Source organism: Lygodium microphyllum, chromosome 21 (genome assembly GCF_053477565.2).
Source record: "Lygodium microphyllum isolate KBCC chromosome 21, Lygodium_microphyllum_v1.1.10, whole genome shotgun sequence".
Taxonomy (NCBI): domain Eukaryota; kingdom Viridiplantae; phylum Streptophyta; class Polypodiopsida; order Schizaeales; family Lygodiaceae; genus Lygodium; species Lygodium microphyllum.
This window is the reverse complement of record NC_141155.1, coordinates 35,553,288-35,574,606: the sequence shown is the minus strand read 5'-3', so window position 1 is coordinate 35,574,606 and position 21,319 is coordinate 35,553,288. Positions and strand designations below refer to the sequence as shown.

Below are 21,319 nucleotides of genomic sequence, written 5' to 3'. Positions count from 1 at the left end.
ATGTGAGCATTGATTCCCAACAGCTGGATATTTTCTATTTTCATGCCCTTTGTTTGCCTAGCAGATACCTGGTCCTGTTGGAAAGGATGTGCTGTCTTCAGTTTTTTCAAAATCCTCCCAAAACCTTTGTCGATGAATCCTTGTCTATGGATCGTTTCCGACAACATTAATCTTTCAAGAGGGATCATCTTCATTGATACCTTTCCAATGTATGGTGGATGCTTTTTAATGGAAATCTCTCTTTTTGGAGGAGTCATTCAGATGGTTGTGTTGTGTGTAGTGTTTGTGTTGTGAGTTAATTTATGTAAAACGAACCTGGTGGTTTCCTATTGGATTTCGTGTGCGAGCTACATTTTGGAGAATTGTGGTGATGGAGTCGTGGTTGCAGAGTTGAAGCTGATGCAGATGAAGAAGAAGAAAACTCTTATATCCTTTACAAATTTGTTGTGATTTTTTTTTAGTTTGATAACAAGTGTTAATGTATAACGGGTTTTCCTTTCTTTGTATTTTTATATCAGAAACATGTTATAAGTTGGGGTCGTGGTGGATGGATTCTTTTTGAAAAGATATTGAAGATTAAAGTTGCGCTTTTTACCTGAACTTGTATTCCCTTTTTCCTGGGTCGCGAGGACGCTTCCTTATTAAGTGTGGGGATATGTTGAGTGTTGAAATGACTTGTTTTTTGGCTGATTTTTGTTGTTTTTGAGAGCTGAATGGTTGATTTTATGAGATGCTTGATTGGTTTGGAAGTGGTTTGAGAGTGTTTTGGATGATATTGATTGTGTTTTGGAAGTTCATGATGTTTATTAGTGGTTTTGTGATGTTCTGATAGGTTCTGTATACCTTCTGTTTTGTTCTGTTTTGGTCTATTTTGTTCTGATTGTCTTCTGTAAGGAGGGATGGAGTATTGATTGATGAAGATTGAGATCTTGTAAAAGCTTATTGAATGGTTTGTGAGAGTTTGGAATGGTTTAAAAATGAGTTATGTGGTTTTGATGACCTTCTGTAACCTTCTGTAGGTCTTCTGTAGAGCTTCTGTCTCTGTTCTGTTCTGTTCTGTTCTGTACTGTAGCTGTTCTGGTACTGTTCTATGACTGTTCTGTATGCTTCTGTATGTGTTCTGATGGATGAGAGTGTAGCTTGGGAAAGTTTTCTAGCCTTGGAAAGAGGTGAATACAAGTGCAAAAGAGCTGAAAGAAGTGGAAGAAGTAGCTGCTGAAGACTCAAGTGAAGACTAGAGTGAAGTGACAGTAGTGAGCTATGAAAGGACACTGTAGTGGCTCTGGTGACTCTTCATGTCAGACATACCTCTTGGGAGGGGTATCCACGACCTAAGAGGGATTATTGAGAGTGATTTTTGAGAGATTGTAGTGGGGATATGATGTATTATTGATGGAGAGAGAGAGAGAGAGTCAGAGATAGCCAATTCTATTGAAACAGAGTGATTGTATATGAGAGATTGAGAGAGAAGACTATGAAGATATTGAAGATGAATACTATGTGATGTATTTCCATTCAAAGATGGTGTATTCCTTTGCTTTCTTGTTCCATTGATGGAATGTATGAAGATATTGAAGAATATGGTTGATTCTATCAAATCCTTGGGAGATTTCATGATGCTACATGAAGATTTGTTGTGCCTCGTGTTCTTTTCTTCATTGTGATCATATGAAACATGATAAACAAGCTTGTTGGTGTTACAAGATAGATTTTCTTGCAAGAGAATTCTCTTTTCCTTGGTGTTCCTCTTGGGGCTCCAGGTCTCTATGAAGATCTTTGATTTTAGTCTTTCTCTCTCCTCCCTCTCTCTCCCCTAAGGGCAGATTCATGTGGTGAAGAAGAAGAAGAAGAATGGATGACAGATGCTTGTCCAATGAAGACCGGATTGCTCCGTGGTTCAAGAGGAAGGAAGATTGCTTATTGTGGACTGTCATGAGCATTAATGGTGGTTGGAAATCAGTCCCAAGATATGACAAATAAAAACCCGCAACCCACAAAGAACGGTAATCTCATTTTTACAAAGGAAATTGATGTTTTATGCAATTTGCTTCATGAATATTTGTTCCCAGGGGATGATTATGCATTATAATGTTGCTTGCTATGAGATAATACAATGCTGATATTTCAAGAATATGCGATTCGTCATGCGACTAAATGTAGCTGGTGCATTAGTTAGACCAAAAGGCATCACTAGAAATTCATAGTGTCCAAATTGTGTTCTAAATGGAGTTTTGAATATATCAGATTTATCCAATCTTACTTGATGATAACCAGATTTAAGATCTATCTTACTAAATATGGCAGATCCTTGTAATTTATCCATAAGATCATCTACCCTAGGAATCGGATATCTATTCTTAACTGTAATTTTATTTAGGGCACGATAATCAATGCACATGCGATAAGTATTATTCTTCTTTTTCACTAATAAAATAGGTGTGCCAAATGGAGAACTACTAGGTCTAATTAATCCTCTCCTAAGCAATTCTTCTATTTGATTTTGAATTTCTTTTTATTCAATTTGATTATGCCTATATGGTGCTTTACATGGTGGTTGTGTACCAGGAATTAAATCTATTTTGTGATCTTCACGACATGAAGGTGGTAGTTCAGGTGGTAAATCATTAGCAAAACAATCTTTAAATTGAGAAAGAAATTGTGTATGCCTAGGATGCATATGTTTTTCTTTAGCTTGAAGTTCATTCACCCAAATTAAATAAGATTTGCTACTTTTACATAATGCATGTTTAGCCTGAGTATGAATAAGCAGTGGAAAATTATTGGATGCATGCATACCATGCAATGTGATTTTTTTCCTTGAAAATAAATTTTAATTGAATGCGTAGAATAATCTATGTCAGGATTATATTGATGACACCAAGGCATACCTAAGATAATATCACTAGACTGCAAAGGTACAACTAGAAAATTTCTTCGTTCAGTATATTCACCAATTTTAATTTCTAAGTTATGCACCTCTTGTGTTCCATTATATCTTGTGCCTAAGAATGCAGCTTTAATATGATAATGTGTAGAAACAGTTTGTAAATTCAATTCTTTAACTAACTTTGCAGAAATAAAATCATGTGTGCTACCATCATCATGTAAAATAATCTTTTCTTTACCATGCACTAAACATTTCATTGTTAACAAAGAATGAGGAGTTGGCATACCTGCCAAAGTATCCGAAGTAGTACTAATGTCGTCATCATCTTTGGTAAAGTCAGGCATTTCCTCACGTTCTTCTTCTTCCATTGCTCCAAGATAATTGATATGGACAGGTGGCTTTTTTGATTGACAATTGACTGCTAGATGTCCAGGTTGATGGCATTTGTAACAAACTATGGTTTTGGCTTTAGATACATTGTTGGTAATGGTAGGAAGTTTGGGAATATTGGGATTTGGCTGTGAGGATGGCTTAGGGTTTGGATTGGTATTTGATGGCAAAGCAGGTGGTCATGTCCAAGATTACAAAATGAAGATGGAAGAAAACGACTTTGATTGAATCTTCGAAAACTTGAATTGAATTGTTTGGAACCATAGTTACCATTTGTTTGAAATTGTTGTGGTCGCTTGTCTCTTCCGCGGATCTTGTCTTCAGTGTCATGAGCCAAGGAAATTGCATCTTCAAGGGTTGTAGGCTTGAACATATTGACTTCAGCATAGTAATTTCCAAGTAGGCCGGACATAAACATGCGTTTGTGAGTCACTTCAGGTACATCTTCGAGCATTCGGAGTTGAAGTAGGGCATTCCAAAAACGTTCAGTGTATTGGGAAATAGGTTCGAGGTCTCTTTGCTGTAGAAGATCCCATTTCTTTATGGCTTTTTCATGGAATTGAGAAGGAAGGAAATTCTGCAAAAACTTCTTTTGGAAACTCTCCGAGGTAGTGGGACAATCAATGCTCTTGCGAACCACAGTCCACCATAGAGATGCTCAATCGACTAAATGGTTAGTGTCACATTTAATTTTGTCTTTCTCAGCATATGTTTCTTCATGGAAGTAATCATCAAACTAACTGATAAATGCAAGTATAGTCTTTCCATCTCGTGATCCATTGAAAGTACGAAATTTGAAGTTTCTTTTACTTATCTTTGTCTCTTTGTGGATGGATTGAGCTTCAAGCATCGCATCGATGGTACGTCGTATAAGACCTTCGGGTTGCGGTCCATCTTTGTCGATGGTAGTTTGTTGTAGATTGGCCAATTGAACTTGCAAAGTTTGTCGGGCTCTTCGTTCTTCATCAAGCTGCATCATAATCAAATCCAACTTTTGTTCCATTGTTGGTTTGGGTAAATCACCTTCAGCCATTAAATCGTCCATGTTTTGTTCCGTCATCCTGTAAAATCCAAAAGACCTCACACTCTCGAAATCTGATTAGCGGGATGAGCATAGCTCAAAGTCGGGTATACAAGGCTTATAAATTTTGTTTGGCTTTTATGATCTTTGTCCTTTGCGTATGCGGTATTCGTTGTCTTCGTAAAAACTGCGTATGACCTTCTGAGTTTGTTGAAACTGGTTCAACAAGTCTGCAAGTAGGAACAGGGTCTTCCAAAGAGCAATAAACGGTTTCTGTGCTTCTGCGTGTGAACAGTCTTTATGGGAGTAGTTGAAGTAAGTCTGTGGTGACTTCTGTGACTTGCAGAACTTGTAGGAGTAAGTAAGCTTAGTGAACTTGGGTGATTAAGCTTCTTTAAAGCTTAATTGACTTAGACTTTAGGAAGAAAATTGATCAGGCGTCGTTTTCGATTTTAGGAGGGGGGCCGTTTTTCCCCGCTGAATCAGACGTCAAGATGCCGTGTTACTGATTAGAAAAATTGGGGCTTTAAGCTTTCTTATTAAGCTTAATAATAAGCTTTTTAACCTTTGAATTAAAGCTTTTAAGCTTTTAAGCTATGGAGTCTTATCTCTGTTTGAAGACGACTTGATGTAGGAGATATCCACGTGGTCCTTCGCCTCCACAGGCTGGTCCTTCGCGATCAGAGAGTGCAGAAGGGGGTTCTTGACCACCAAGAACACACCCATAGCGATCGTTCGCGACGAAATTGATTGTAGAGCTCGTTCGTTCCAGGAGCTCCGCCCTCACGCAAGATGGTAAGCGATTGGAAGCTCTCGATCTCAGCTTTGCTTTGATACCACTGGTGCACAGACCGGATGCCCTAAGCATGCATAGTGAGCGTCAGAAGGTCCCCAAGAATAAAAGAACTCTAGTTTTTACACACAAATCAATGTAGAAAGCTTGCATGACATGAACAAGAGACCATTTGGGTGCAATCTCCCCCCATGCCTTGTGTGAGCACTCCACAAGCATGTATTTAATATATTAATCAACTTCAAGCTCAAATAATAGCCCAAATTACAAAATAGCACGCTTTAGCTTTTGAGTTTGCTTTTGTGCCAAATAGGGAATTAAAGCTAATGGGCGCCTAAGAAGTCAAGCGTACCCAAATACAATGTCCAAATACAAATATCTAAATCGTCCGCCCATGCGCATACAAAAATAATAAATAAATATCAAGCGCCTTGATAAATAAGCGCGAGAAAATGTAGGCGCCATGCCTAAGACACGCGCCCATCAAAATATTGACGATAAATTTGAATACACACTATCCTCCAATGCTTTCTACTGCCACCGCTGCTATCTCTACACATCAACTAAAGCATTCACGATCGTTAGTAAAATACTACAATTAAACCGACAAAAGTGAATACCTAGCAATCTTCAGCTACATAAATAAATTGGTTAGAAATCAATCCTAACCTTAATTTATCACGACTGCGCACTCTAAACTCCTAAACGTTTATTAATTTAAATATGTATTTTACGGAATCACCTGCTATGGAAACACCCATGTACACACTAAATTAACAAAATGCCCGAAAAGGATAGGCATCCCCATCGACTTCTCACACAAATAATCCACTTTGTGTATGAGCGTCGATAATAAAATCTTAGGAAATCCACCGTAAAACCTCACGGAATCCATCGTGGCACGGAATCCACCGTGGAATATGCCTCCTGGCATCATCAAGTCAAAGGCATAATGCGCTCATGAACAAAATATGTGTGCCATTACTTGAGACGCTTATAGAAAATATACTAGACGAGGTTAATTGGAATGTCTACATCTGAAAAACAATCCAAACGTTAAAGGTGCTAGCAATAGCACCAACGACAGTAGGGGGAGAGTGTGCAACTACTACAACGGAGTTCAAAATGAAAAAAACTAGCATCCAAGGCATCAACCATAGGGTTTGGAGGGGTACTAACAACTATAATCTAGAAAGCCTTGGGGGAGGTAGAAAGAAAAGAAGTAGTAGAGAAAATCCCTCAAACATCACCAATCCAAGAGAAGCATCACTCCCCCACTCTAGTGAGCCCTCCCATTTCATTCTCACTAGAAAAGTAAGGGGAGGAAGAATTCAACATAGATCAATAGTAGGAGAAAGTAGAACAAGTTGTTAAGGAGAAAAAAGTCGACCGTACCACTTAGTAGAGTAATAAACCTCAAGTTAAAGGATAGTCAGTGAATAGAAAGGCTCAAAGTCACAAGCCAAGGAGAAAGAAGAAAGATCACACTAAAAATCCCTATCAGGAGAGCCGGATCCACCATAGAAGAGAATAGAGAACTACAGTGCATGGAAGAGGAATTTATGAGACTTGAAGTAGAGTGCAGTAAGAAACAAGAGAACGAGGAAGAAAGACTAAGATAAGAGGAGGAGGAGCATATAGTGTTGGCTTTTAAAAGAAGGTTGGAGCAACCCTCTCAATCTTAGGAGTTAGATATAATGAGCCCCACATGAGAGGATGTGCTAAGCATAAGAGCAATAGAAGATACATGACAAAGACTAGTGGCAAAAGGCAAGGGAAAGGCCCCTCGACATGCAATCCCACTAGTCATAGTCACCCTGAAAATCACCGAAGGGGTGGTCAATGAAAGAAATATCATAGCTTGGGTGTAGTATCTTGAGAAAAGTGCAAGAACTTGTGCTTGCACCAAGTGAAGGAGCCCCATTTCTAGGAACTAAAAGGCCACTAGTAGCTTATACCAGATTGCACCAAGGGTGGAAGTCATCCCTCTTGGAATTATAAACTAATTTAGTTCCCTCAACCATGTGCAACACAAAATAATATGAAGAGTTGGTAAAATAACTTTAGATCAATCCTAACAAGATGGTTGAAGAGAAAAATTTGGCACTTGTAGAGCTAGAAGAAGAAAAGAATGCCTTTGTAACCTACAAGCTAGAAGAAATGAGGATAATTTCTATCATAAATAGGGAAATGATTACATTAAAAGAGGCCTTAAAGGCAAGGCAAGGATAATAATGGCTAAAAGATCTGTATGATAAATAAAAGGAGAACCATATGGATCTAGTCTAGAAAATGTATACCTTCAACTCTAGGGAAAATAGACATCTAGATCTCGAAAATGAGGAGTTGAAGTGGCAAAGAGAGAAAGAAAAAATAAAGATGTATGTGGCAAAAAAAGATGAAGAGGCCATAGAGAAGTTGGTAAGATTGTATAACCAAATTCAAGCAACTTTCCATAAGTAGGCAATCTTAAAGGATTAAGTAGAGTGCTGAAACCAAGAAAAAGAACAAATGAATATACTGTGGCAAGAGCAAAAGTAGGTAGTCATCAATCTAGCCCAATACGAGAATCAAGGTTTGGAGTAGATAAAAGAAAAGATGGAAGCATGGGCAGCCAAGAATGAGGACGGAATTAAATACATAGCTCATTAATTGGCCCATTTTGAGAGTGAGCATATCATCGTGGAAAGCAAGGATGCAGTAGTGGAGACAAGGATGCAAGAGTAGCAAAAAACCTATTTAAACATAGTGTTAAATGTCACTCAATCAAGGGATGAGGAGACCATTGAGGAAGTCAAAAGGAAATTTGAGCTAGCAAGGAGAGTGTTTAAGTATGCTTAAGCATGGACCCCATGCTAGAGCATCTATACCTTACACTAGCTTGAGAGTAGAGAAGCAAAGAGCCCATTTGATCATAGTTGGATTAAGCATGCAAGAACTTGAATTGCTAGGGCTTGGGGAGTTGGAGCAACAAGTAGAGCCTCTTTCACAAAAGCCAACACAGCCAATCCATGAAGAAGGGCTAGACTTTGAGCATGACCATATTGAAGACGAGCAGTTGCACAAAATAAGCCCCCCTTTGCAACCATAACAACAACCAAAAGAGCAAGGGGATAAAGCCATACAACCCAACATAATGGTGGAAATGAGACACAAACGAAAGAGAGTAAGTAGAACTAGCATGCAAAAATGTCCAAGCCTAGTTTCTATGTTGGAAGTTTCACATATGGCCATCTCTCAAGGAGAGGAGTGTGACATTGTAAAGTAGGACCAAGAACTTGCAGTGTGAGAGTAGTGAAAAAATCGCACTCACCCCTTTGAGTTTTCCTTGGTGAAGGATGTAATAAAGCTCTCAAAAGCTTGGGACGAGATGATTGGAGGAAACAATGAGACACCCCACGAGATGGCAACATGAGCTTGTGGATTACTAGGAACACAAGACAAAGGAGATGCCCAAAAAAGTGGAGGGATATGAGGCTCAACGAAAGTGGCACAGAAGCATCTCGGACTTCAACTTAGAGGCCCGGATGGCTTTTTGTAGCATCCTACCACATGAGAGGGATAATCCTTCCTACATGTCCTACCCATAGAGGATTGGAGTTGATTTCAATCAAAAGGCACATATAGTAGGCATGACTTCCCTATGATCTACAATGTGAATGTCGTGTCTCTTGAAGAAATCTTAACCTTCACTGAAAGAAACCTCTGCCCATGAATAGCAAGCTTCCTCAATGAGATCTCCTTGTTTCTAGATCTTGCTTTCATTTCCACTCGTAATTATCTTTGCCTTTTGCAAATACTACTCAAATAAAAGCCTAGTGCATAGTAAGAGCAGTTATTGCCCCTCTTTTTTTATATTCATGCATGAGCAGAAAACTATGCAATGGTACAACTCATGATAAGAGCTAGCCTCTTGCCAACATTTTGTATGAGCCTATTAGAGGATATGAGTGATAGTAGGTTCAATGGGTGAAACCACCCATTTCTATCCTCTACACCTCTCAATATAAGAGTTAACTCGAAGGTTCACTCAAAAAAATGTAAAGACGCGAAGCAGAAGAAAAATTCAAAATGTAGGAGGAAGCACATAAGAATAAGCGCACCTTAATATTTTAGCAAGAAGAGCAGCACATTGTAATTCATTTTGTAAAAGAGCGGTTGGCTCTCTTCCATGCAAGTTGTAAAGAATGAGAGACATGGGCTAAGGCGAGTGCTAATAGGGAGGAGGTGCAAAAAAGAGTGGAGGAATAGACAAAGGTCGAAAAAGGGAATCACTGCCCAAGGAGGAGATAAGGCACATATAAAAGTCAAAAAGTTCATGGAGAATCTCATTCTTGGTGTGTGGCCAAACTTGTTCTCTTCTTGCTTCTTGTTGTTACTTCATTCTTATGTATGAGAGAGAGAGAGAGAGAGAGAGAGAGAGAGAGAGAGAGAGAGTGTGTGTGTGTGTGTGTGTGTGTGTGTGTGTTTGTGTGTTTGTGTGTGTGTGTGAGTGAGTGAGTAAGGGAGTGTGGAGAAGCTCTTCTTCTCCTCTCTTCATCTTCATCTTCTTTTCTTCTCCTTTCTCATGCGCATGGCTATGGAGGTAGAAGCTTGGAGCTTGGAGATGGAGCTTGTTTGAGAGCACATCTTGGATCATGAAGCTACTTACGGATTCCTGGGAGGAGGAAAATTGATTAGATTCAAAGATAAGTTCATTATATTTGTGTGTGGAAGAGTGTGCATTGTTATGTAAGAGGTAGTCATAGCTCTTGATTTGAAACACTTGAAGTGATAAGAAATCTGTGGGTCTTGGCGTTGTGCTCACGAGAGCAGCGACACACACTAAATAGAAAAATGACTAGAGAGATATTCCATAGCTCAAGTAGGTGAACTAGGTGATATCAAGCTATAAAATATTATTATGATCATATGTAAATGGAAATATCAACCATACTAGTGATATAAATACAAGAATGATCATCTAGGTACATAAGTGGCAGCTTGTGTTGAGCTTATTATCTTATAACTTCCCCTGAATCTCAACTCCATGACCAAAACTTTGCCTATACTTCAAGTATTATTGAAGCTTTTCTACTCCCAGGGCCTTGGTGAAGATATCTACAACATGCTTCTTTGTACTCAAATATATGAGATCAATGTCACCTACCAAGACCTACTCTAATGAAATAGTAATGAAGCTCAATGTGTTTTGTGGATTCATGAAACACCTATTTCTTGCCAATAGTATGCTACTCATGCCTTCACACTAGATGCCAATTCTCCTACCTATCTACATCCCAAAATCATCAAGTTACTTTCGTAGCCATACTTTGCCTATACTTTAAGTAAGATTCAGAAATTATCAAAGTTTTTCTACTCCCATTTCTACAACATGCTTCTTTGTGCTCAAACATGTGAGATCAATGTCATCTGCCAAGACCTGCACTCTAATTAAATAGTAATGAATCTCAATGTGTTTTGTGCGTTTATGAAACACTTATTCCTTGCCAACAATATGCTACTCATGCCTTCACAGTAAATGACAACTCTCCTACCTATCTACATCCCCAAATCATCAAGCAACTTTTGTAGCCGTGCTATCTTACATTTTGCCATAGTAGCAGCACCCATTCACTCTATCTCTATACTTCATAATGCAATAGTGGGCTATTTCTTACTACAAGTTACCACTCCACTCCCAAAGGAAAACACATGTCCACTAGTGGACTTTTTATCAGACACATTGCATGCCCAATCTACAATAGTATAACCAAGTACCTCCACCACTATATCAACCTCATGAAAAATAGTGTAATCTAATGTAACCGTAAGATATTGAGAGGTACATCTCACACTATCCAAATGAGGCTTACAAGGCACCCACATAAACTCACTCACCAAAACAACTATGTAGTTACAATATCACATTTGATAGTAATAAAAATTAAAATTCCCATCATCTTCGTATATAGTAAGAGATCCTCCAATATCTCACCCATATTAGTAGTTAGCTCCACATTTTCATCTAATGGCATTGGGATTTAATCAGCCATACTATACCTTTTTTAACATATCTAAGATGTACTATTATATTGTTGAGATATCGAGCTCCACTCGTGATACGCCAGGGTGACCGTTGTGTATTTATGTCACGGACTTGTCAGTTGCAGATGCGGTTGGTACACCGCCCATGAATAATAGCTAGATGACAGCTATCCTTATCTACTCTAGTTCGTGGCTCACTTAGTATGCTACCTTAGTTAGTTGAGTTTGGTTTGAGACCCATATATAGGGTTCTTCTATTTCTTTGTATGAGAGTTCTTTTTGGCTTACACAACTAAGAAGAGGAAAACTGTTTTCAGCCTCCACCCTTGTGTGTATTCCCCCATTGTGCAAGCAAGAAAGCTACAAGTGAGACTCCTTCCTTCTCTCCCACAATCTTGACATGGTATCAGAGCCTTGTTCGTGGTAAGGAGCTCAAGAAAGCAAGCCAAGCTCGCGGTGTTCTGGTAAGAGGAGTAGTGTTGCTTTCATTTTCTGTTTTGGGAGCAGATCTCTGCAGGTAGCACAACCGGAAATTGCAAGAGTGCATTGTCTCAACCTTCGCGACCCTGTTTTTTTGATTTGAGGCCATTTCGGGGCCTGTTTTGGAGGCGGAAGTTCTCTACACGCACTCAGGAAAAAGCCCTGTTTTATGCTGTGCGACCACTGTTCCACAGGTTGGTGAAAAGTTACCACAGATATTGCATCGTATGCTCGTGTGCAGAGACATTGGGAGTTACAGAATCATCCTTGGTTCTTATATATGCAAAATCGTCACTAGGAAGTGACTGTGTGGTCAAATACCACTTTCGTCAGTTTTGCAGATTAGCCCTTGTGAGGCTGAAGCTGTGTTCTTTGCAGTGACAGAACTTTTTGCAGTGTTCTGTAATGGCGTCTCATTCTCTCTCACAGATTGTCACTGAAAAGCTTGACAAGAACAACTTCCAAGCATGGAAGTTTAGAATGACGAATTTCCTTATGGGAAAAGGATATTGGGAATTTGTTGCAGGAAATGAAGAAGAACCAGTTCTTCCTGATCTTCCCAATCAACAGCAAATGTAGGCATTTAAAGCATGGCATGAGAGAGCCAGGAAAGTTATGTACTGGCTGTCTATCAGTATTTCAAACTCTATGATTGTGCATATTCAGGATGCAAGTACGCCAAAGGAGGCATGGGATACTTTGTCAAAAATGTATAGCACAAATACTCAAGCCAGGAAAATGCAGCTCAAGCAAGAGTTGCATAATGTGCAAAGAGAAAATATGAGCATCAATGACTACCACATGAAGGTGAAGAAGATTGCAGATGCACTTTCTTCCATTGGGTCGCCAGTGGAAGATGGTGATTTAGTTTCTGTGACCTTGAATGGTCTAGGAAAGGATTATGCACAGTTTCGGACATCCATTTCAGTTCGTGAAAGATTTCCTGATTTTGAGGAGTTGATTGCTCTTCTAATTTCTGAGGAGCAGAGAAATGGTGGTGCATCTTCTTCAGGAGGAACTTCAAAAGAAACTATCTTCTACTCAAATGCTGGAAGAGGTAGAGGTAGAGGTAGAGGAGGCCGATTTGGAGGCCGTGGTAGAAATCAGAATATGCAGCAAACTCAAGAAAACTAGTCCTATGGAGGAGGACGTCGTAACTCTAGAGGCAGGGGGAGCCAAAGAGGTCGCGGTGGATGGCAAAGAGGCCAAAATGCAAACAGCAATGTTGAATGCTACTACTGTGGTAAAATGGGTCATATGGCTAAAGACTGCTATAAAAAGCAGAATGACATCATGAATGGGAAATTGCAACAAGGGAATTATGCATCTTCTAGTAGACAGGGTGATGACAGAAATGAGCATTTGTTTATGGTACAGCACTTGAACAATTCTGTGACAAGTGCAGAAGAAAGCAACGATGTGTGATATGTTGACTCAGGTGCATCAAACCACATGACAGGTCATGCAGAATGGATGGAGGATGCAAGGAAAATGGAAAAACCAGGATTTGTGGAGACTGGTGATGATAGTGCACATCCTATTGTGCAGATTGGAAAAATTCCTTTGTCTATGCAGGATGGGAAAAAGAAATACCTGTCCGATGTATTTCATGTCCCGAATATCACCAAGAATCTGGTTTCTGTTGGTCAAATGGTTGAGCAGGGCTTGCAGGTCAGATTTAATCCTCATGGATGCTTTGTTGAGGATATGAAAAATAAAGGTCGCTTGATAGCAAAAGGAAAGAAGAAGGGCAGAATGTTTACATTGGATGGAGACATGCCTGAATTGAGTGCAGCAATGTTTGCACATGGGACCGATGTAGTTGCAGATATTGATATCTAGCATAAACGCATTGGTCATGTTAATGTACAGCGACTTAAATCAATGCAGGCCCAAAACATTGTTGCAGGATTGCCTAAATTCAAGGTTGCAGAAATGCATAAGGTATGTGAAGCCTGTCAGTTTGGAAAACAGGCAAGGAAACCATTTCCTAGACATGTTCAAGAGAGTAAGAAGCCATCGGAATTAATCCACTCTGATGTGTGGACTACTAAAGCTGCATCTCTTGGAGGCTGTCATTATTTTGTTACTTTTATTGATGACTATAGCAGAAAAGTTTGGGTGTATTTTATGAAAAAGAAAAGTGAAGTTTTTGGGCATTTCAAAACTCTTAAAGCTATGGTTGAAAAAGAAACAGGCCTGCAAATAAAATGCCTAAGGTCAGATGGAGGGGGAGAGTACCCCTCAAATGAGTTTGCAAGGTTCCTGCAGGAGCATGGCATAAAGCAGCAATATTCATGCAGTCATAACCCAGAACAAAATGGAATTGCAGAAAGGAAAAACATGCATATTGGAGAGGTATCTCGTGCCATGCTCAATGAAAAAGACCTGCCAGATTTTTATTGGGCTAAAGCAGTTGCTACAACAGTCTACATAATGAACAGGACTCCCACTGCAGCAATACATGGGATGACTCCAGAGGAGAGGTATACTGGTAGGAAACCAGATATTTCTCATTTGAAATTTTTTGGTTGCATTGCCTATGTACATGTGCCAAATGAGTTGAGATCCAAGTTAGATCCAAAAGCTGAGAAGTGCATCTTTATTGGTTACTCTCTGCAGCAAAAAGGGTATAGATGCTATAACCCTTCTACTCGTAAGTTTACAGTGAGCAGAGATGTTGTTTTTGATGAGATGAGTAGCTGGTATAAACCAGTAAATGTGATTGATGATGTAGATGCACAAAATGGTAATGGTGCACAGAATTCACAGCAGCAGTCACAAAATATTAGTGGACCTGGAAAGTCCTCTAGCAGTGGTTCACATTCTTCGCCATGGACAGGCAGATTGAGATCAGGAGAATCTTCTCAAAGCAATGCAGATAGTGGTATGCAAGTATCACGAAAAGGAAAAGAGAAGGTTGATCAGCCCATGTTTGATGTGAATGCAGGTCACTCTTATGTGGATGGTGAATCCAGTGGCTCAGAACAGAGCATTGATGATGAGTTGGGTATTTCTTCTATTGTTACACCTGGAGTAAGGAAGACCAGGGATGTTTTGAGAGCATCTGGGAGTGAACCTATTTTGGGCAGGTCTACGAGAGCTAGGTATCCTGTGGATAGGCTGAAATATGATGGATTTACAGCCATTCACTATGCATATATGGTCAAAGTGATACAGGAACCAGAACCCACTTCTTTTGAGCAAGCCATGAGAAAAGAAAAATGGGAGAAAGCCATGGATGAAGAAATGGATGCCTTGGAAGCAAATGCTACATGGGAATTGGTACCTTTGCCTAAAGGTAAGAATGCAATTGGCTGTAAGTGGGTTTATAAGGTGAAGCACAATGCAGATGGTTCTGTGAACAGATACAAGGCAAGATTAGTAGTCAAGGGGTATGCACAAACATATGGCATTGACTATAAAGAAACATTCAGTCCAGTTGCAAGGATGGCAACCGTAAGAGCAATCATTGCTATGGCTGCATCAAAGGGATGGTCTTTACATCAGATGGATGTAAAGAAAGCCTTCTTGCATGGTGATTTGCAAGAAGAGGTCTATATGGAGCAGCCACCAGGTTATGTGCATGCTGTTCATCCTAAGTTTGTTTGCAGGTTGAAGAAAGCCTTGTATGGCTTGAAGCAAGCACCTAGAGCATGGTCTAACAAAATAGGACAGTGTCTTGTCACTATTGGCTTTCAGATTTCCAAGGCAGATTTCTCACTTTATGTGAGAAAAACGGAGAAAGGTATTATGCTACTTGTCATTTATGTTGATGATTTGATTATGACAGGTGACAGTGATGAAGATATCCTTCATGTGAAAATGCTATTGAAGCAGAAGTTTGAGATGAAGGATTTGGGAGAGCTTCGTTATTTCTTGGGCATTGAGGTGATTAGATCACCAAGTGGGATACAGCTCTTGCAGAGGCAGTATGGATTGGACATGCTGTCCAAATATGGGATGACAGGCTGTAAGCCTATTTCAGTTCCTTTGGAGCAGAATGTGAAGTTGAGCGCAGATGCAGGTGAGCTTCTGGAAGACCCTACTATGTACAGACGCATAGTAGGAAGCTTGATTTATATGACTATTACCAGGCCAGATTTGAGCTATGTTGTTGGATTGGTAAGTCAGTTTATGCAGGCTCCAAGGAAACCGCATTTGGATGCTGCTAGATGCATACTCAGATATGTGAAGTCCACATTGCAGTATGGACTATTTTATGAGACTGGGGTTCAGATACAGTTGCATGGATACACTGATGCTGATTGGGCTGGTAGCATTTCTGATAGACGATCTACCAGTGGATATGTGTTCTCTTTTGGGAGTGCTGCAGTCACTTGGAGCAACAAGAAACAGCCTACAGTTGCCTTGTCCAGCACAGAGGCTGAGTACAGGGGTGCAGCAATGGCTGCATGTGAGGTAGCTTGGTTGCATAAGCTACTTTATGATATGCATCAGTCTACAGATGGGCCAATTTTCATTTATTGTGACAACATGAGTAGTATACACTTGGCAAATAACCCAGTCTATCATGCTAGAACAAAGCACATTGAGGTGCATTATCACTATGTGCGGGAGAGGGTTTTACTAGGTCTTATTGATCTAGTTTATGTCAGCACAGAGGATCAGGTAGCTGATATATTCACGAAGGCATTGGGCACAGAGAAGCTGCGCAAGTTCAGAGACCTGCTTGGTGTGCAGGAATTGGGATTGAGCTCGAGGGGAAGTGTTGAGATATCGAGCTCCACTCGTGATACGCCAGGGTGACCGTTGTGTATTTATGTCACCGACTTGTCAATTGCAGATGCAGTTGGTACACCGCCCATGAATAATAGCTAGATGATAGCTATCCTTATCTACTCTAGTTCGTGGCTCAGTTAGTATGCTACCTTAGTTAGTTGAGTTTGGTTTGAGACCCATATATAGGGTTCTTCTATTTCTTTGTATGAGAGTTCTTTTTGGCTTACACAACTAAGAAGAGGAAAACTGTTGTCAGCCTCCACCCTTGTGTGTATTCCCCCATTGTGCAAGCAAGAAAGCTACAAGTGAGACTCCTTCCTTCTCTCCCACAATCTTGACATATATTCCCTTAGACATCCTAATCATCTCAATGCTAAGAAATTACTTCAATTTTCTTGAAACTTTTGTGATGAAAATTTTCTACTTTAGAAGACTCTTTACATGCTCTAGCTCTTGCGATTTTCACCCTTCACAATCAAATTATACACAAACAATGTAATTTAAACAATACCCCTATCACTTTGATGCCCATAAAGTGAGTGATTTACATTTCCAAAATGTAGGAATTCATTTTTCCAAGAAAGCATCATGAGAATAAAATAAAAACTAAGCAACAAATGTCAAATTTGACCTCCAAAAGAACTTCTAGTCTCTTCATTTACATAATACAGTGTTCAACTCTATTGTTGAGATGACATATACATAATATCTTGATGACTAGAAAACATAAGTACAATGAAGGAGAGCTAAATTTAAAACTACATAAACAAGAGGCATGCTTTTGGGATTTATTTTCAAGATCAATGCAAACATATGACATATGTATAATTTTCAAAATGTTTGGACACCACAATATCTTCATGACTAGAAAATGTTAGTTTAAGAAAAGAGTGGTGATTTTAACGATGCCAAAATTACAACTTCATGAACAAGAGACGTGCTTTTAGGGTTGATTATCAAAATCAACACAAGAATGAGACATCATATCAAAAGTAGGCCTATAGATTTGATCTTCAAAATGTATACATGCTAGAATATAGTAGATAAATAGGAGGAATAATCTCATCATAGTGACATAATCTCATAGCATTGCACATCTATCTATGAAGGTTTGGTGTTGCACCACAAAATGTCTCTACAAGTGCTTGTAAGCATCAAAACCTTTTGCACTAAAAACGCATTGTGAGGTATAACTATCACCATTCTACTACATGTCTCTCTAAATAGATACATTGATTCTTCTTTGCTCCCATAGTTTGAAGCAATTCCAAAGTAGTGTGACGAATGAAACCATGTGACATGGGGTCCAAGCTTAGAACATTTAAGGACACATAGTATATATGCTTGCATGGAATGTAAAGTTTATGATTTATCTCTTATAAAAATGAGAACACATGCAATGAGGAAACTCTAATATAGAGTCAATAAGCTTTGTTTCCTTCTATACTAACATAGAGCACATGTGAATCATTTCTCAACATAGTGGCCTCACAAATGATATTTACATGTAGAGTATTGCCATTCAAAATAGCTTTCTAAAGTTCCTTTGTCAACCATAATCTTCATTTAACTAGTTTACCATCTTCATATTCAGATTGATATATACTAGGAGCACTTGTAGAAGTAGACACAAATAGAGACTAGATATAAATAATGCTAGCATTTTGTAAGAAAAATCTAGTTAAGCACTCGTTCCACAATATGATACTTGTCAACAACCATGAGTGTGTATTTGAGATGTTGCAAAACCAAGTGATTCCCTCATCAACACCACTAGGATACTTCCCTCAATCTTGAGATCAAGGTGCAACTACATCATGACCATCTTTCACGTCGTTATTGCATGTATACTATCCACATTGCCCAATTCAACTAGGTAGTCTATCAAAACATACCCTTCTTCTTTTTGGTTTGGTTTCACAAATTTTCCACATTGATCTTGGAACCTTAATCTCCTTAATGGAGAGCTCTTTACCAATGCATATATGAAGCACATTACTAAGTATTATATCTCTACTATTGAAAAAACCTTGACCGTTGACTATCCTTATCCAAAATAACTGAGGAATGCACTTGCACTGAATGATTTTTGCAAACAAACTTGTTAATTGCATCTCACGAGAGCCCATATCAATTTTCTCCATTGAACCATGGGCCAATTCTATGAACCATTGTGACAAGAAAATGCACATGTAGTCCACAAAGATGCAAAGTCTCTATCAAGCAAGTCAAAAAAGAGGAGAGAGAAGTAGAATTGATGGATCAAGAAGACTTGCTAGAAATTTTATGCACAACAATACAAAACACTAGATTACAATCCTTGTCAAACTCTTTGAATCCAAAATACAATTTCATATGAGAGTATCCTAGATGTTAGCCCTCCCCTGTTAGAAGACATGCATAGAAACCCACTGTAAGCAAGGGAGTATAAGGGCAGATGAGTGTGAATAGCCCTAGGGGTAGGGGAAACCCTAACCCTAGCTAGCAAGGGCTATATAAACAGCCGATGGATCACTATCATGAGTGAGAGAGTGTACCCAAGCTGTACTCTAAGCAACTTATTAAGCAAGATTTCATTCTTGTACTTTGAGCTCTTTTCTCCCTCTTGTGCACACATTCCAATGCTACAAACTTTGATTTTCAACCTGGTATTAGAGCCATCTTTGATCTCCTCAGCTTCCCTCAGCATTAGCTATGACTAAGTGCACATGAGCTATCAGTTCCTTCATCTTATCCTTCTTTCCTCCATAGCTGCATGCAACCTACCTCCATTGGAGGACTTGAGGAGGACAAAGGAGGCCATATCTCCCTCTGCTTTCATCTAGGGATTTCTTGCCTATCTCAGGGCAAATCAGGCTCGCAAGATAGACGTCAATATTGGTCAACGGCGTGGGCAGCATTGCGCGAATTTTAGAAACAGCGTAGTTTTCTGACAGCGCAGAAGTCGGGCTGCTGTACACGTAGTAGGCGATGCAATTTGTACTGTTATCTTGGGGCTTTGACAGCCCCCCAAGTGGGCTATCCTCAACTAAAAGGGTTCCTGGAAATTCCTCTCACAAAAAGAGATCTCTGCCAAACCCTAACTGTGTTTTTTTGGGCAGCCATAGCCAACAAGCTCCAAGCTTGACATATTATCATATTTTCACTCTGAGCTTCATTAACAGTGATTCTAATCACTGAAGTAGAGTTTCTGAAGCCTATTCCAGATTCTAAAGCTCTTGGGCATGCTGAATGGACATCACCAACCATCGGGAAGCCGACTTTCAACCGGGTTCCATTCAAGCACTTCGCTAAGCTTGACAATAGTGTTTTTTTTAACACTAATCATGAATCATCATGTTATTTGCTTGCTGGGCATTTACTAAAATCCAGTGAGTTTTTTATTCCTCTTCATATATTGTTGTAAGGTGATGTGTAAAATTAACACATAGAGCATCATGCACTAGAAGTGTATTGCATATCGTGAGTGACTTTGTGTCAAGTACATTGGTCAGTGAAATCAATAGCATGAGTGTCATCGTACTCTCCTCGAAATCATCAGCAACAAGCATTGAGATCATAGACAAACCATGTCCAACACAAGCTTCTTCCACTAAGCTATACCACAAGGAGGAGCTTGAAGTCCAGTCTAGGTTTACTTCATTAAAACCTAAAAACACTATTAAACCTCGGAAGAAGCTTGCACATAAGAAAGCACCACCAAAGTCATACTTTGAAATATTACACTTATATGATTTTAAGCCTTTCTCTTCATTGCAACTTTGACTTCACATTGTCTAATTTGCTTCCGCATTCAGTGAAACGTTTGTAAGGGACTAGACACTGCTCTTGTCCTAACAAGTGGTAAGACCTTCCCAATGACCACAACATATGCTGATGTCCGTCCTCAAATTCTAAAGTTTGATGGTAAGGATTTCCACCCATGGCAGGTACTTATAAAATACAAAATGATGGAGAGAGGGTATTGGCCTCTCATTCAAGGCAGTAGAGCTATAAACTCTGCAAATATGATTGATATAGAGGATGACCAACGTGCTCAAGCAATCATAATGCTACACTTAGATGAATCCCTAATTCATCATGTTGATCAACTAAACACTGCTAAAGAAAAATGGGATGAGCTTGAAAAGCTCTATGGTGCCACTGGCAAAAATACTAAAATCTTCCTTAAAATTGAATTCTTTAGCTTGGAATATCGTTCAGGAGAAGATTTGGAAAATTTCATTTCTCATATAAAGGGACTTATGGCACAACTTGCTTCTATACAAGCTCCAATACATGAAGAAGATGTTATTGCTATTCTCCTAAAAGCTGTAAAACAAGTGTTTCCTACTCTTGTAACCACTCTCACCAACATTCCAGATCCTACTTTGGTAAGTGCCATTCAATCCTGCTTAGATGAAGAAAATAGGAACCACAAAGAAAGCAGCAACAATTAGGCAACTTCAAATTCCCGTGAACAAGTATTGGTTCATACAGTTCTCACTAGATGTTCTTTCTGTAAGAAAAAATGACATCTTGTAAACAACTGCTGGAAGAAGTATCCCGAGAAGATGAAATGCAACAAATGCAAGAAGACAGGGCATATCACTAGTAAATGCTCCAACACTCCTGAAATACCCAAAGAATTGGTGGCCAACTATGTCTCCAATTCATCTGAAGATCGACTGTTTTGACTATTTAGATCATCTACCTAAAACAACCTTGTAAGCCTAATTTATAAAGGCATCCCAAAAAGGGGGGGAATCTCTTACATGCCTTGTAATCCAATGCCACCCTGGCATTGAGGGGGGGTGTTAGAAGACAGGCATAGAAACCCACTATAAGCAAGGGAGTATAAGGGCAGATGAGTGTGAATAGCCCTAGGGGTAGGGGAAACCCTAACCCTAGCTGGCAAGGGCTATATAAATAGCCTATGGGTCACTATCATGAGTGAGAGAGTGTACCCAAGTTGTACTCTAAGCAACTTATTAAGCAA

The 21,319-nt window shown here is 39.4% G+C and overlaps 1 non-coding gene across 1 annotated transcript; it reads left to right on the top strand.

Annotated features, from left to right (window-relative positions):
- Positions 1 to 535: 535 nt before the first annotated feature.
- On the top strand, positions 536 to 604 carry LOC148017888 (small nucleolar RNA SNORD36). Its single transcript, XR_015687805.1, has one exon. It is a non-coding gene; the product is annotated as a small nucleolar RNA SNORD36 (small nucleolar RNA).
- The last annotated feature ends 20,715 nt before the right edge of the window (positions 605 to 21,319 follow it).